This window comes from Indicator indicator, chromosome 17 (genome assembly GCF_027791375.1).
Source record: "Indicator indicator isolate 239-I01 chromosome 17, UM_Iind_1.1, whole genome shotgun sequence".
Taxonomy (NCBI): Eukaryota; Metazoa; Chordata; class Aves; order Piciformes; family Indicatoridae; genus Indicator; species Indicator indicator.
This window is the reverse complement of record NC_072026.1, coordinates 16,235,913-16,248,309: the sequence shown is the minus strand read 5'-3', so window position 1 is coordinate 16,248,309 and position 12,397 is coordinate 16,235,913.

Here is a 12,397-nt window from a genome sequence, read left to right as displayed (position 1 = left end):
CACATCAGCCATTTAAGCAGAGGCTGATGGGTACCCAAACTGACCTTTCTCATCTCCCAACCTCCCAACCATCCCCTGCCTCACCCCCAGCCCTAATTACTGCTCCCATCAAAAAAATAACTAATTATCACACCCAGCTGTCCCTCGCTGTGCTCTGGACACAAAGCCAGCTGAGATTGCACCGGTGAGCTCTGGTTCCTACACAAACCATCTCAGCCCTGCTGACTGGGGGAGGCTGATTGATGTCTGCTCCCGGGGCAGTTAATTTGTCCCTGTTTGATGAGGACCATCCCGGGCTTGCCCTTGCTCCGGGGCTGTTCCTGCTGACTAATCCTGCGGGAAACGCTGTGGTGTCTTCCGAGCGAGCGCAGAGAGCAGCACAAGGGCTGCAGTGCAGAGGGGAGAGAGCTACCGGAGAGCTGCACAGGGGACTCTGCCCTCCAGCTTCTTCATCTAGCTCCTTCGTCTTCTTCACGCCCTTCATCTCCTTCAGGCAGGCTTTTCTTACCCCCTTTTCTTGTTGTGTTTTTTCTGTGGTGATGGATAGCAGTGGCTGTGATTCGGTGTAGAGAGAGCGAAGGGTTCTAACCGCTGCCGGGAGGACACAATGGCTCAGCAGGGAGCTGCATGAGTCCTGCTGTGACCCTTGTGTGACCCCCAGGTCTGTGGTGCAAGGGCAGGAGGGAGCTGGAGAGGGGGAAATGTTGGGAGGAATCACTGAGTCAGTTTTGTTACAGGATACCTTTAGGCTCATCAAGCCCAACCCTTAACCCAGCACTGCCAGGGCACCACTGAACCATGGCCCTCAGCACCACATCTCCAGGGCTTTGAAACCCCTCCAGGGATGGGGAGTCCACCACTGCCCTGGGCAGCCTGAGCCAGGGTTAACAACCCTTTGGGGAAGGAAATTGTTCTTCATGTCCAACCTAAACCTCCCCTGGCATAGCCTGAGGCCATTTCCTCTTGTACTGTCACTTGTCCCTTGGGAGAAGGGACCAGCTCCTACCTCACTCCAACCTCCTTTCAGGGAGCTGTAGAGAGCCAGGAGTCCTCCCTTCCTGCTCCCACCACTCTTTGATGGCAGGCAAATGCTTCTCCTTGCAGATCTTCCTGGGGCCAGCACAAGCAGCTCCCTGTCCCATCACCCTGCCAGGTAGCTCTCAGGGCTGTAGGAAAGGGGAGGACAGGGCAGGAGGGGGGCAATCAGGGGGAACATGGGGGCACCTTGCACTCTCCATCTCAACCAGCAGGTCTTCCACACCAGCTGCTTTCTGAAGCACCATCCCTGAAGCAGTACAGCTCCATGGAAGAGGGCTCCCCAAGCAGCACAGATGCCAAACCCAAGGGTGACTGAGTTCAGCAGAAAGCAAAGCAGGGGGGACAGCTGCTGACCCCACAGACCTTCTGCTCTGAAGGCTGAGTGTGGTGAGTGATGGATGGGGAGAGGCAGGGGGTGGGGGAAGGGTGGAGAGATGATTTTCATCACCCTGAAGTGTTGGCAGCCTGTGAGGAGCTCACGAGATGCTGTGGGTAGGGATGGGTGGCTGTTTGTTTATTTATTGCTCACTTCCCTTACATGGATCTAAATAAATCAGGAGGAAGAAGGAGCAGGAGCAGATGAAGGCCAGCACAGGCTCTTGGCACCTCTGAAAAGCAGCAGGAGTGAGCTGCAGGTTGGAATGGACAAAGCAGCCTGATGGGGTTGGCATTTCACTTCCAACTTACCCCAGGATGGGAAGGTCACCACATCTGCTGCTGCTTTGTCTGCCCACCTCCCTCTTCCCCCCTCTCCTGCTGGGATGAAGGCTTGCAGGCAGGCTTTGATCTTTAACCACTGCAAGCTGCAACCTCAAGTGTCTCCTCTGGGATATGAACCCCTCCTGGGGACAGAGCTGCTGCAGGCACCCTCATGCTGGAGATTCCTGCATCCCGAAGATGCTGCCATCAGCACCCCTGAAGTCCTCCCAGCAGCACCCTTGTCATGGGGAGGTGTCTACATCATTCCCAGGCCTTTCCCAAAGGCCCTCACCCATTCCTGGTGCTGTGGTCACCCCAGGAGCTGGAGTACTTGCATGCCAAGGGTCCCCAGCCTCCTCCTTCCCACCCAGCTCCTCAAGGAAACCCCCCAGAGATAAACTCACCCATGAGCCATTGCAGCAAGGCTTGTGATGGATCTGGAGCTCAGGGAAAGGAGGAAGTCAGGATATTGTCCTTTCTCCTTCACTGCACTGAAAGCTGAACCTTGCTGGGATTTTGGAGAAGAATTTGCACTTCAGAGTTTGATGGAACAGTGTCTCCAGGCTGGTACATCCACCTACAGCTCCTAAAAGGCTTTGCATGACTCTACTGTTCTTCTTCCTCTGCTCAGAGCCAGGGATGTGATCCTGTCAGCAGAGATCCCTGGACTATAGCTGTCTCCAGGCAGTGGTGTGACAAACCCTGGGTGGTGCCTCCTCTGGCAAGGTCAAGAAGAGTTTTAGGGACAGCACCAGCCCTTGGAGACCAAAAATCCTGGGACTTAGTCTGAGATCTGAGGCTGGACTGATGGCAAGTGAAACTAAGAGTCTTCCTGCCACTTTCCCACTGCTGAAGGAAGGGTCTTGGTCCCTCTGCAGGAGGTCAGTGTCTCCTCTATAAACAGCAAAGCATCTTCTGATGGGCTGGTGCTAAGTGTGCTCCTCGTGCCACAGCTCTGTGACATTTAAACACTGATGCTCCTTTTGCCTTAAATACATCAGCAGGGAATTGCAGCCAGTGCCAAGGCTCCTGTGAAATTCTCCTCCCCACCAGATGATCTTGTGGCTGAGATGGTGCTGGGGATGCCCCAGGAGGATGGTGGGGTGGCTGCACAGCCAAATCACAGCTTGGATGTGAGCAGAACTTGTCCTCCTGAGGTCAGAGGACCAAAGGGTGTCTGTGAAGCCATGTCTACAAACCAGCCTTCTCCAAAGCTGTGATGCAGCTGGAAAGTTAATGAACCTGTTTGACTCCAAGTTTCTTCGTTTGAGAACTGGAAGAAAAAGAGCTGTTGGAATAAAGCCATGGATTCCAGCACAGCAGAGACATGCACCTGTTGGAGCAGGGCCAGAAGAAGCCACAGCAGTGAGGGGAGAGCTGGGAGCCCTCTGCTGTGAGGCCAGGCTGGGAGAGTTGGGGTTCTTCAGCCTGGAGAGGAGAAGGCTCCAGGGAAACCTTCAAGGGGCCAGAAGAAAGCTGGGGACAGATTTCTGAGCAGGGCCTGCTGTGACAGGACAAGGGGTGATGGTTTGAACTTGAAGAGGGAGATTCAGACTGGAGAGAAGGGAGAAAAGTTTGACCCTGAGAGTGGTGAGAGCCTGGCCCAGGCTGCCCAGAGAGGTGGGAGATGTCCCATCCCTGGCACCATTGCAGGTCAGGTTGTTTGGGGCTCTGAGCAACCTGCTCCAGTTGCAGATGTCCCTGCAGGAGGGCTGCATTAGGTGATCTTTAAAAGGTCCCTTCCCACCCAAACCATTCCAGGATCCTCTGAAGCTCTGAGGCTCTTCACCAAAGCAGATGTTGATGTAATTTTCCCATAGCTGCTAATTCTGAACATGAAGTCCTCAGCAAATCCCCACTGTGACTCTTCAGCAGTGTGGCAGCAGCAGGGCTGCTCTGCTCAGCAGCTCTAATTCCTCTGCTGGAGGTGATCACCTGCTGCAAGTAAAACAGCTCATTTAATGCATCTCTCTGGGCTGTGTGAGGCTCCTGGCAGGGGCTGGGCTCTGCTAAACACCACCCAAGCTGGAAGCAGGGCTGTGTGGGAGTCTGTGTCTGCACAGCAGCATTGCAGTGCCAAACACCTCCTGCTGAAGCTCCTGGAGAGCATCTTGGGAAGTGGGAACTGGATGCTCTGTGCAGAAAGACCAACCTGGATCAAGAGCTCTGCAGTAAATGCTGCCCAGAGCTGTCCTGGAAGGCCACCAGAAGGTGTCCCTGGAGGCTTTTCTTCTTCAGGCTGAAAATCACCAGCTCTCCCCAGCTTGGAGCCATTCCAGGTCAGGTTGTTTGGGGCTCTGAGCAACCTGCTGTAGTTGCAGGTGTCCCTGCTGGCTGTGGGGGGTGGGAGGGGTTGGATTAGATGATCTTCAAAGGTCCCTTCCCGTGTTTCCTGCTGCTCTCACCTTCAATTCCTGTTGCTGTTTGTGTTCTGCAGTATTCATCCCAAAAGCATCAGCTGGCTCCTCCTGAGCTCTTCAAGAGCAATGTGGACACATCAGCTCCAGAAATGACCTTCTCACACTTGGGATAGGAGCTTCTGCAGGCAGTTCCCCCCCTTACACCATTGCAGCTTGGCCCAGAAGGGGTTAACAGCAACCAGCTGCTGCAGGAACTCCTTGGCCATATTTCAAAGCTGTCCATGTCCTCCCCTAAATGCCACCCAGCTAAGACACAGCCTCACTGATCCCTTCCCCAGCCCCTGCTTTGGTCCTTGCTGATGAGGGTTAGTAATTGGAGCCTGCCCTCTCTGTGGGCATCACAGGCTGCCCAGGGAGGTGGTGGAGTCCCCATCCCTGGAGGTGTTCAAGAAACCTGTGGCCATGGCACTTGGGGGCATGGTTTGATGGCCAGGATGGTGTTAATTCGATGGTTGGACTCAATGATCTTGGAGGTCTCTTCCAACCCAAACAATTCTGTGCTTCTTGATCATCCAGTGAGGGTGGCTGTGCCCTTCACTCCATGGCAGGGCTCAGGAATCTTCTTAACAGAGGAATGGGAAAGCCTTTGAGGACCAGGAAACCAAATGAGCTTCAACAAAAACTTCAGGATGCTTTGCAGAACCTCCTGCAGCCTTGGCAGAACCTTACAGCAGCAGGGTGGGACCAGGGTAGAGACACAAGCTTTGGGTGCTCCAAGAAGGCTTTAAAGCAGCTGAAAGGTAGGGTGCATGTGGACTGCATCACTCTGGGGAGAGTGAACTTATCTCCAAAGTCTTCTCTAGCAGCACATCTCAAGCTGCTGTTGCTTTCTCCTAGTGCTGGGCTTGGCAGGACTGCAGTGCTACCTGTTTTAAAACTCATCAGTTCTGGGCCCCTCACTCCAAGAAGGACATTGAAGGGCTGGAGCATGTCCAGAGAAGGGCAAAGAAGCTGGTGAAGGTCTGGAGAACAGGGCTGGTGAGGAGCAGTGAGGGACCTGGGGGTGTTCTTCCTGGAGAAAAGGAGGCTGAGGGGAGACCTTCTGGCTCTCTACAACTCCCTGAAAGGAGGCTGCAGCTAGGTGAGGGTCAGTCCCTTCTCCCAAGGAGCAAGTGACAGGATGAGAGGAAATGGCTTCAAGTTGCCCCAGGGTTGGTGATATTTTAAATGCCAGCCTCGACTGTGGCTGATGCCCTGGCAGAGCCAGGGCCTCTCTGCACTTCATACTCTTCCCTTTGAAGCACTGTGTGCTTCAGCAATTGAGACTTCTGCCTGCTCTATCCGCCTGGAGCAGCTGTGGTGCAAGCTGAGACGATTCAGCTCAGTCCCGGATCTTCCTGAGGACCTTCCTTTCTCCTCAGGCTGCAACTCTTACAGTGCTTTCTGCTCCAACACTTGCCCAAGAGTCTTCCTGGAGAGCTCTGCCATGAACAGACCAAACTGCAGAACATCCACTGGCCACCCTCCCGCAGCTTGCCATGCCCTCGCTGGAGGAGAGGAAGAGGAACCTCTGCTGCCCTCACTGCCAAAGCTGACTGTCTGGAGCTGGCTCAGCTCCCAGAACATGTGGCTTGAAGCTCCAAGCCTAGAGCAGGGCTCTGCTGCCCCAAGTGCTGTGCAGAAGAATGGCATCGGCAGCCTGAGCCTGGAGAGCTGGCAGGGGAGACAATGACGGAATCCGACTGGCTAGGGTGGGAAGGGACCCTTAAAGCTCCCCTAGTCCAACCCCCTGCAGTCAGCAGGGACATCTGCGACTACAGCAGCTTGCTCAGAGCCACAAATAACCTGACCTGCTATGGTGCCAGGGATGAGGCATCCACCATCTTTCTGGGCAACCTGGGCCAGGCTCTCCCCACCCTCAGTGTCAAACATTTCTCCCTTCTCTCCCATCTGAATCTCCCTCTTTTAGTTCAGGCCTGCTCAAAAGTCTGTCTCCAGCTTTCTGATTCGTCCCTTGAAATCCTGAAGGTCTGCCAGAAGGTCTCCCTGGAGCCTTCTCTTCTCCAGGCTGAACAACCCCAACTCTCCCACTCTGGCCTCACCAAGCAGATGAGGTTGGGGAAGGTGAAAGAGCCAGGGATGAAGATCTGGCTTTAGACTCACCCAGAAGGTGGTGGCGATGTGGGAGACAGGCAGGCAGATGTCCTCCACTCTTCACACCAGATGTATTGGCTCCTCCTCAGCATGAAGACCTGTCCTGAGCAAAGCAGGTGTCATCCCCCCTCAAGCAGCCCCCTTCCCAAACACAGAGCCAGCAAGCAAGGCTGTGTCCCCTCGCTCCAGCACCATGCCACTGCAGTGCCCAGGCTCCATTGCACCAGGGCCTGCAGCCTTGTGGTTGGTTGGTTTGCTCAGGACATATCTGGCCCTGTGTCCTCTCCCATGAGGCCACCATCTCCTGTTGGCACAGGGCCTCCACCTGCGTGGCACCTCCCTGGCACCGCCATGCCTGGGCCATCCATCTTTCAGCTCACAGCGAGGGCAGCCCCAGGAGCTGTGCCAACCTCCCTGCTCTCACAGCCATCCCTTGGCTCTTCTGAATGCTCCTGGCCCAAACCTGATGTGGTGGCCCCAGTGCAGAAGGAAGGAGCAGCAGCCACAGAACTCACCTCTGGAAAAATTCCATTCAGCACTGCAATGAGTTGCAAGGTCTCTGCGCTGGCTCAGGTGAACTGGTGTCCAGCAGGAGGTGGTGGAAGCTTCACTGAACATCTCTAAAGGTGTCCAGGATGGGCTGAAGTGCCCTATGGCCATGGTGAGTCAGAGGAGATGGCAGGAGCAGAAAGGAGGGTCCTGTGCAGAGTGGGATTCATCCTTCCTCATTTCATCACAGAGTAGTAGGGGTTGAAAGGGACCTCTGGTGATCATTGAGTCCAGACCCCCAACCCTGGCAGTTTGAGGTCCCCATTTTCTCCAGCCCCAGGGGCACCTCCCACCCTGAAGGTGCCAGGAAGACACTCCAGAAAAAGGCACTTTGGGAAGTGAGGATGGTTGGACCAAACGTTCTTAAAGGTCTTTTCTAGCCTAAATGGTTCTACGGTAGCAACCTGATCTAGTTGGAGATGTCTCTGCTGACTGCAGGGGGTTTGCCTAGCTGCACTCTAGATGAACTAGAGGTCTCTTCCAACCCAAACCATTTGATGGTTCTGTGATGGTTGAGCAATGCCCAGACTAGGGGAATCCATATGGGAATGGGCTGCAAAGCAGGAGGATGGGATGGGTTGCAAGGGGGGTGCTGGAGCTGTTGGCTTGGAGAAGCAGAGAACAACCACCTCTCTGCTGCTTCCCCAGGCCCTGCTCTGCCTGGAGGGAACATCAAGATGAGCCAAAAAGTGATGGGACTTGGCAGGGCAGTTGGGAACCAGTTGTCTCACTCCAGGGCCCCTCTGCTTCCCACTCTGCCAGGTAGTGCTCAGGTCTCTTTGGTGATGGATTATGGGATTAGAGGGTCAGGAGAGCCTCCTGCACACGGTTGGGTTACTCCTGGGAACTGCCTGGTTCCTTTGCCAGCCTGTGGGGATCTCCAGGATTGCCCCAGCCGAGGTGCAGGACCTTGCACTTCGAAGGAACCAGAGCCTGCCCCTGCCCTCCCTCACTTTCCCCAGCCTGGACTACCCCAAGTCAATGCTCCCCTGGGTAAAGGTTAACTTTAATGGCCCAGGCCCTGCTTCAGCCACGTGATGGAGCACCACGGGGAGGCTCCAGGGGTTGATAGTCCTCAGGATAAGGAGATAAGGGCTGGGTTGGAAGGACAGCACTTGGGGCTGCTCTCACAGCAAGCATGGCTCTTCCCACCAGGGTGGGAGCAGCCCCCAGCTGCCCACTCCAATATTCAGCCTACTTTTGGCACTCCCATTCCCACCCTTGTGTCTTCCAGGTGAGCTGGGAGCTGTCCCTCAACTGGCAGGCATCACCTCAGCCCTTTGGGGGCTTTTCCTGTTTATGATTTGAACCCAGAGCAGGGCAGATTTTCATTGGCCATTAGGAACTTCTTTAGGGTGAAGGTGGTGAGACACTGGAACAGGTTGCCCAGAGGAGTTGATGCCTCTTCCCTGGCAGTGTTTGAGACCAGGCTGGATGAGGCTTTGACCAGCCTGGTCTAGTGGGAGGTGTCCCTGCCCATGGTGGGGGGGGTTGGAACTGGATGAGCTTTGAGGTCCCTTCCAACTCAGGCCATTCTATGCTTCTGTGTAGCCCACACCACGATCCTTTGGTGAGCTCTGGAGAGAGCTGATGAAACCACCCAGCAGCTCTTCCTCTCTTCATTGTGTTGTCCCAGGTCAATGGATAACTTTACAGCTCAGGCCATGACAACTTCAAACAGAACGACCTTGAGGAGGCAGCCCTCTGGAGACACACCACACTTGTCACCAGGGCCAAGGCACAGCAAAGTTCAAACAGAAACCATCTGGAAAGTCATGGCTGTGGGCAGAGGTCAGCACTGGACCTGCTCCAACACCAGTGCTGCTGGGCCAGGCTGGAGATGTCAGGTGAGTTTCCATAGCGTCATCTCCAGATCCCACAGGCTGGGGTAGGTTTGCTCCTGTCCCATCCCACTGGACCTTGGGTATAGGGTGCTGCTGTGAGGGCACTTTGCTGTTTCATAGGGGTAGGACCTTCCAGCCTTCCCCTCTGAAATCACCCCGGGAGGGCAGAAAGAGACCAGAGCCTTGCTGAACCTCCCCAGCCAAGGTGCCCAGCCCACCCAACCCTCCTGCCACAGTGACTCCCATCTGTTGCTAGGCATAAGATGGTGGCATCAGTGTTCCTTCCTTCTGGATGCCAAGCAAAAAACCCAAGTGGACACTTGGTCCTCCCCACTTGGTGTCTTCACCTCCTGGCCATGCCATGCAAAACCATGCAGCAGGACCTCCTCCTCCAGGCTTTCACCTCTGTTTTCCTCTCCCCCCCCTTCTACCTCCTCCTTCCCTCCCTGTCCTTGACCAGCCACAATCTTGGCATTCCTTCAGCTTTAACAGGCCCATAACTGCTCAGGAACAGCAGATGGGATCCAACCTGGGTTTTATAGCAGCATTGCTTCATCACTGGAGCACAAACAAGGAGCAGAGGGTGCTGGTGGCTGGGGGGACACTGCGGGCAGTGAAAGTCGCTGGGTGGAGAGCAAGGGCTCCTCTCACTATTTGGGTCTGCAAGGTGAAGGGCTTTGGGCAGGATGAAGTCTTGCTCTGCTGAGGACCCTTTGTGGGATGAATCTGAACTTCCAGCTCCACTTTGAGCTGCCTCCCAGGTTTCCCACGATTTGGAGAAAGAATGTTTTGAGTTGTCCCCTCCTCTGGTTCAGGGAGAGAGGTGACCCAGATGGACTTCAGCAGGGTGTTGCATCTCCCCCCCCCGATGTCCAACACAGAATGGCTCTCCAGCATCCAGAGGGACTGTACCTTCCTGGGCCATCCCATCCTAAGTTTGAGACAGCCAGCAGCTGACCTTCAGACTGGAGTAGGACCTTCTCAGGTCCCTGATGTCACATGGGTGAAGCAGAGCATCACCACCTCTAGGGCAAAGGACCAGGCTGGGAGCCTGGGCAGGGAAAGTGCCAGGAGGGAGAGAGATGGCATACACAACCCTGTGCTCCAGCAGGGACAGTCCGTGAGCACCTCAACACCACCAACGTGCTCCCTCAAAACTGAGGGTGGTGGAAACCATTTTTGGCAATGGAGGTAGAGATGGGTGAGCAGAGACAGCTGTAGGTGGGGCTGACAGGGACATTTTGGCTTGAGAGACACAAAACCTGAGCTCTTCTCACAAACTCCTGAGTTGTCCCCCTCCCAGTTGTGCCCCATGGCTATGAGAGGCCTTTCTGGGGCAGGAGGGTCCCCATCCCACAGGACAGCAGTGCCACTGATGTGACAGCTCCAGGCATCCTCTCCTCTGCTGTCTTCTCTGGGGTTTTCCCCACTGCAGCTCCATGGAGGAAGGAGAGTGGAGCTTTGCATGCCATGAACCAGCCGCCCTCTGGCCTTGCCTGACGTCATGGCACATCCTCCCCAGTATTTGCTCTCCAGGTGATCTCACCAGCAACAGCTTGGAGGCACAGCCAGAGCAAAGTCCCTGCTGAAGGACGTGCTGGGTGGAAGGAGGAGGGGTTGGAGGAGGTGTTTGGGTGCCTGGCCATGTGATGCCTCTTGCCTTGGAGATGTGTTTAGCAGAAGAACAGCATCCCAGCTCTGTCCATAGTGACCAGCATGAGGCCACGCATCACAAAGGAGCTTCCATGAATACTTGCAGAGCAGGAGATGGCTTCAGAGGAGATGTGTTGGTTCATGATGGGTCCATGGTGATCTCCACCAGGTTTTCCTCAGATCTCCCCAGAGGCTCCAGCCATCAGCTCATGGTCTTCCTAAGATCAGCCCATGTCTTTCCAACACCTCTCTCCACAGAAAGCCTCTCCTTTCTAGCCCCAGACCTCCACCCCAGTGCCACAGGAGGCTCTGATGGCCTCATGTTTGAGGACAGAGGTCCCTGACAGTGTCTTCTTCCTCCTACCCCACTTCCACATTTGCAGGTGGAAGACATTGAAAAGGTAGAAATGAGGTGGTTCAGTATTTGAAGTCAGCAAACCACCATGGGTTTCTTCTCTCTTCTGCCAGCTGTGTGGTGAAGGAGCAGTTCCTCATGCTGGTTTCTTCACCTTCTTTGTGGGCACCCTGGACATGTTGGTAAGGTCTCCCCTGTGCCTTCTCTTCTCCAGGCTGAACAAACCCAGCTGAGATCTCTCAAATCTCAATCTCCAAGTTATTTTCCAAGTGGTGGTGAACAAACCCAGATGAGATATCCCAGATCTACACTCCCCAAGTGATGGAGAAACCTGGAAACAACTGAGGGAGCAGAAGGACCTGGGAAGCGGAGCACAGCAACACCTGGGGACCATCAACAGGGGCTAGAAAGATGTAAACCAACTTCATTGTGATGGAAGTTTTTGCTGAGAGAACCTGATCAGTATGGAAAGAGCATCATCAGCATCACTCCTCATCTCCCCCAGCTTTCACTCTTCAAACACCAGAACATGGTGACAAGGTCTCCCCTGAGCCTTCTCTTCTCCAGGCTGAACAAACCCACCTGAGATCTCTCAGGTCTCACTCCCCAAGTGATGGTGAAACCTGGAAACAACTGAGAGAGAAGGAGGACTTGGGAAGTAGAACAGAGCAACACCTGGAGACCATCAACAGGGACTAGAAGGATGTAAACCAACTTCATTGCAACAAAGCTGGAGCTGAGGGAACCCGAGCAGTAGGGACAGTGAATTTTCTTCATGAAAATGGAGCTGAAATGCAAGTTTTGGAAAGCAACAGGGAGATGCTGGTTTCAGCATGGAGTAAGACTCAGGATCCTGCAAAGCATGGCCAGATCAAGAGGTGGCTACAGGAAGCAAACACAAAGGAGAAGATGGGATCCTGCCAGGAAGGGCTTATAAAGAGCTATAGATGTGTGTGCAGGTGTGTGTGACCTCAGCAGCCCCAGCACCTCTGAAGCCCTGCTGCCTGTTTGCACAGCTACAACTCTGTGGATATGTACACATAGGAGTACAAATGGGGAATTTGAAGGCCCAGCCCCAGCCCAGAACTTCCTCATGTATCCCCCTAGCTCTTCTCCCTTCCCCACTGCCTGGCACTGCTCCTATCCTGCTCTCTCTGACCCATGGGTGTCTTCTCCCCTCACAGAGCACATAGTAAAGGTGGAGAGAGAAAAAAGGTGTCCTGCCTGCCCTTTTTCTTGGCCCTTGTGGGACAGGGCTGGATGTTTCTTCAAAGCTCAGACCACACCAAATGCCAACAGTATGGCCGAGCGCTCCATGGTTACACCATGCACAGGTCCCTTCCCTGCTCACATGTCAAATTTCTCAGCCCAGCCTAATCATAGCATCATTGAGGTGGGTTGGAAGAACCTTTAAAGTCATCTAGTCCAACCAGAGACATCTGCAACTAGAGCAGCTACTTGGGGCTCAGAGTCCTGAACAAGCTGACTTTGAATGGTTCCAGGGATGGAACATCTATCATCTCTCCAGGCAACCTGGGCCAGGGTCTCACTACCTTCAGTAAAGAACCTTTTAAGCTTTTTCTTCCTTTTCTTAAGTCTACCACAGCCATCCAAGGAGGTAAAGGCCCAAAGAGCAGCTGAGGTGTGTGTGGGAACAGAAGAAAGACAACGTCTCCACATGATAGAATTTTATTACAAAACATGAGCTGGATTAATAGTTGGGGGAGAGGCTTTGTGGGGGGGAG